Source organism: Engystomops pustulosus, unplaced genomic scaffold (genome assembly GCF_040894005.1).
Source record: "Engystomops pustulosus unplaced genomic scaffold, aEngPut4.maternal MAT_SCAFFOLD_214, whole genome shotgun sequence".
NCBI lineage: Eukaryota > Metazoa > Chordata > Amphibia > Anura > Leptodactylidae > Engystomops > Engystomops pustulosus.
In genome coordinates this window covers 39,176-44,857 of record NW_027285094.1, presented here as the reverse complement: position 1 = coordinate 44,857, position 5,682 = coordinate 39,176, and positions in this window count along the sequence as shown.

Sequence of the window (5,682 nt, the reverse complement as noted above, 5' to 3'; positions counted from 1 at the left end):
CCTCACCTGCGCCGCTCTGTGTCACACACAGTCATGTGACCGCCCTGCTGACGTCACCGCGTCATGTGACCAGGCCGCCTGACAAAGCGGGAAACCTGAGGCGTCGCCATGGTGATACTTGTAGTCCGCGCTCCGCCGTGCACACACCCGGGAGCCCGACCCGTACCCGGGAGCAGGAGGTGAGGACTGGGGCTGGTAGTGCTGCTGCGTTCACACGGGGCGTTTATGTTGCGTTTTGAAAAAAAAACTGCTGAGGAGATTTGAAGGTTTTTTTTTTTTGAGACTTTCTTCGCAAAAGTCGCACAAAAGTCTCAGAGTAAGGTCTCTCCTGCCCGGCAGATGTCCACATTATGGAATCCAACGCTCAACGGGAAAAATAACAACGTGACGAATTTTGCAAAAAAAAAAAACCTATAAAGTTGCAAAAAAGAAAGAAAAAAACCCCTTAAGGACGCGGTCACATGTTCTGTGTCGCTTTATATGGTTATAATCGCTGTCACTTATCAGTGAGTACGTTTTTTCCCCACATGTTGTAATTCATTTTAGTGGTAAATTTCACGTTTATAAAAAAAAAAAAAAAAATTTGCCATTTTAAAAATTCTAAATCATTGCGTTTTCAGGCAGACAAATTTACCACCAACATTTCCCGGGGGTCGGTTTGACATTTTCATCATTTTTTAATGAATTTTTGTCTGGGTAATTTCTTTTGGTGTCGCGCGGCTATAAATCGGATATCGGTTTTCTGTATTTTTAAAGAGATTTCAGAATTGACTATTTTTTTTTGGGGGGGGGATCATTATTGTACATATAATATTAGAGTCCCCCCCCCCTATATACCCAACCGTTTTCAAATCTGCGCCCTTCAGTCTATCAGAAACGGCTTTGTGGCGTTTTTGTTGCGTTTCTGTTGCGATTTCTAATGCATTGAAGATGGATGCGTTTTTGCGCATGCGCTTTTCAGATATTTGTTTGTGGTTTTTTATAAACGCGATGCTCGGTGTGCGGTGACTGCAGGCGGCCGCGTTTCTTGGAATTTCTAAAAACGCATCGTCTTCTCCCGGCTGTTTGTGCAAGTAATCGCATGCGTTTCATAATGCAGACCGCAGACGCATGCGCAGCAATGGGTGCTGCTGATCGGCCGGTAGACAGGGAGTCCTGGCATCATAGCAATAGACCATGGTGACACAAGCAGAGCAAGCGCATCTGTGTACAGGGGCCCCGAGTCTGAGAGCATCTGTGTACAGGGGCCCGAGACTGAGAGCATCTGTGTACAGGGGGCCCGAGACTGAGAGCATCTGTGTACAGGGGCCCGAGACTGAGAGCATCTGTGTACAGGGGCCCGAGACTGAGAGCATCTGTGTACAGGGGCCCGAGACTGAGAGCATCTGTGTACAGGGGCCCGAGACTGAGAGCATCTGTGTACAGGGGGCCGAGACTGAGAGCATCTGTGTACAGGGGCCCGAGACTGAGAGCATCTGTGTACAGGGGCCCGAGACTGAGAGCATCTGTGTACAGGGGGCCCGAGACTGAGAGCATCTGTGTACAGGGGCCCGAGACTGAGAGCATCTGTGTACAGGGGGCCCGAGACTGAGAGCATCTGTGTACAGGGGCCCGAGACTGAGAGCATCTGTGTACAGGGGGCCCGAGACTGAGAGCATCTGTGTACAGGGGGCCCGAGACTGAGAGCATCTGTGTACAGGGGGCCCGAGACTGAGAGCATCTGTGTACAGGGGGCCCGAGACTGAGAGCATCTGTGTACAGGGGGCCCGAGACTGAGAGCATCTGTGTACAGGGGGCCCGAGACTGAGAGCATCTGTGTACAGGGGGCCCGAGACTGAGAGCATCTGTGTACAGGGGGCCCGAGACTGAGAGCATCTGTGTACAGGGGGCCCGAGACTGAGAGCATCTGTGTACAGGGGGCCCGAGACTGAGAGCATCTGTGTACAGGGGGCCCGAGACTGAGAGCATCTGTGTACAGGAGCCCGAGACTGAGAGCATCTGTGTACAGGGGCCCGAGACTGAGAGCATCTGTGTACAGGGGCCCGAGACTGAGAGCATCTGTGTACAGGGGGCCCGAGACTGAGAGCATCTGTGTACAGGGGCCCGAGACTGAGAGCATCTGTGTACAGGAGCCCGAGACTGAGAGCATCTGTGTACAGGGGCCCGAGACTGAGAGCATCTGTGTACAGGGGCCCGAGACTGAGTGCATCTGTGTACAGGGGCCCGAGACTGAGAGCATCTGTGTACAGGGGGCCGAGACTGAGTGCATCTGTGTACAGGGGCCCGACACTGAGTGCATCTGTGTACAGGGGCCCGACACTGAGTGCATCTGTGTACAGGGGCCCGACACTGAGTGCATCTGTGTACAGGGGCCCGACACTGAGTGCATCTGTGTACAGGGGCCCGACACTGAGTGCATCTGTGTACAGGGGCCCGAGACTGAGTGCATCTGTGTACAGGGGCCCGAGACTGAGAGCATCTGTGTACAGGGGCCCGAGACTGAGAGCATCTGTGTACAGGGGCCCGAGACTGAGAGCATCTGTGTACAGGGGCCCGAGACTGAGAGCATCTGTGTACAGGGGCCCGAGACTGAGAGCATCTGTGTACAGGGGCCCGAGACTGAGAGCATCTGTGTACAGGGGCCCGAGACTGAGAGCATCTGTGTACAGGGGCCCGAGACTGAGAGCATCTGTGTACAGGGGCCCGAGACTGAGAGCATCTGTGTACAGGGGCCCGAGACTGAGAGCATCTGTGTACAGGGGCCCGAGACTGAGAGCATCTGTGTACAGGGGCCCGAGACTGAGAGCATCTATGTACAGGGGGCACAAGATCTGACCAGCGCAGGGGTCCTGTTTTCACGGACTGGACCTCCCCTGCACAATCCTGAGGCCACAGTATCAGTGAGGCTGGTGCCACACGTGCCGCTTTGTCTGTGTTTGCAAACGCAGACAAAGCCGCACCCACCGATCGCAAAACACGCAAAACACCGGCGGCTCATTCCCGATCGCAGGCGTTTCCATAGAAATGCCAATGTCATCGGGCCGGATCCGCCCCGGTGGGAGCGACTTTGTAAGCGCAGACAAAGCACTACGTGTGGCGCCAGCCTAAGGCTACATTCACACTGCCGTTGCCCGCCGTACCATAGCACGGCATGCAACGCACGAGGAGAGCGCCGCTCACAATCGCCCCTTTCCATAGGAACATATGGCGCACACCGCCGTAACACGGGAAAAGATAGGACATGTGAGTCCTGAAAGCTGAGTGTGAGGCAGATGTTCTGCTCTGATCTGTAATGTCCACTGTCTGGTGACTTATGTGTTGGGGGCGTCTCTTCATGCAGCTGTGTATATAACCTGTATGATGGGGACGTCTCTCATGTACATCACCTGTATGATGGGGACGTCTCTCATGTACATCACCTGTATGATGGGGACGTCTCTCATGTACATCACCTGTATGATGGGGACGTCTCTCATGTACATCACCTGTATGATGGGGACGTCTCTCATGTACATCACCTGTATGGTGGGGACGTCTCTCATGTACATCACCTGTATGATGGGGACGTCTCTCATGTACATCACCTGTATGATGGGGAGGTCTCATGTACATCACCTGTATGATGGGGACGTCTCTCATGTACATCACCTGTATGATGGGGACGTCTCTCATGTACATCACCTGTATGGTGGGGACGTCTCTCATGTACATCACCTGTATGGTGGGGAGGTCTCTCATGTACATCACCTGTATGGTGGGGAGGTCTCTCATGTACATCACCTGTATGATGGGGAGGTCTCATGTACATCACCTGTATGGTGGGGAGGTCTCTCATGTACATCACCTGTATGGTGGGGAGGTCTCTCATGTACATCACCTGTATGGTGGGGAGGTCTCTCATGGACATCACCTGTATGGTGGGGAGGTCTCTCATGGACATCACCTGTATGGTGGGGAGGTCTCTCATGTACATCACCTGTATGATGGGGACGTCTCTCATGGACATCACCTGTATGATGGGGAGGTCTCTCATGTACATCACCTGTATGATGGGGACGTCTCTCATGGACATCACCTGTATGATGGGGACGTCTCTCATGGACATCACCTGTATGATGGGGACGTCTCTCATGTACATCACCTGTATGATGGGGACGTCTCTCATGTACATCACCTGTATGATGGGGAGGTCTCTCATGTACATCACCTGTATGATGGGGGGGGGGGGTCTCTCATGTACATCACCTGTATGATGGGGAGGTCTCATGTACATCACCTGTATGATGGGGACGTCTCTCATGTACATCACCTGTATGGTGGGGAGGTCTCTCATGTACATCACCTGTATGATGGGGAGGTCTCTCATGTACATCACCTGTATGATTGGGACGTCTCTCATGTACATCACCTGTATGATGGGGACGTCTCTCATGTACATCACCTGTATGATGGGGACGTCTCTCATGTACATCACCTGTATGATGGGGACGTCTCTCATGGACATCACCTGTATGGTGGGGACGTCTCTCATGTACATCACCTGTATGGTGGGGAGGTCTCTCATGTACATCACCTGTATGATGGGGAGGTCTCTCATGTACATCACCTGTATGATGGGGACGTCTCTCATGTACATCACCTGTATGATGGGGACGTCTCTCATGTACATCACCTGTATGATGGGGACGTCTCTCATGGACATCACCTGTATGATGGGGAGGTCTCTCATGTACATCACCTGTATGATGGGGACGTCTCTCATGGACATCACCTGTATGATGGGGACGTCTCTCATGTACATCACCTGTATGGTGGGGAGGTCTCTCATGTACATCACCTGTATGATGGGGACGTCTCTCATGTACATCACCTGTATGGTGGGGAGGTCTCTCATGTACATCACCTGTATGATGGGGAGGTCTCTCATGTACATCACCTGTATGGTGGGGAGGTCTCTCATGTACATCACCTGTATGATGGGGAGGTCTCTCATGTACATCACCTGTATGATGGGGACGTCTCTCATGTACATCACCTGTATGGTGGGGACGTCTCTCATGGACATCACCTGTATGGTGGGGAGGTCTCTCATGTACATCACCTGTATGATGGGGAGGTCTCTCATGTACATCACCTGTATGGTGGGGAGGTCTCTCATGTACATCACCTGTATGATGGGGAGGTCTCTCATGTACATCACCTGTATGATGGGGAGGTCTCTCATGTACATCACCTGTATGATGGGGACGTCTCTCATGGACATCACCTGTATGGTGGGGATGTCGCTTCATGTATGAGACGTCCCCATCATACAGGTGATGTACATGAGAGACCTCCTACTAATAGCTGGTCCAAAGTACAACCCCACAGCTACCAAAGACATCCCCCAGCAGGATTTATCCGTCATTAGTTCTGCTCTATTCTACTCCCCTAATGACTGTGCTCCCGTTATGAATCAGCACCGATTGTGAGTCAATTTCTCCCGTTGTCTGTTACATTTGCACAACAACAGGTAGAAATTCCGGGAATTAACAAGACTACGCCTATAAAGGAGCGGTTCTGTAGGTGGTGACCACAGACTATTTCCCTGTTTTCATCCTATTTGGCTGTTGTTTTTGTCTCTTTTGCCACACACACACACACACACACACACACACACAATACTGACCTCATCAGGAGGAT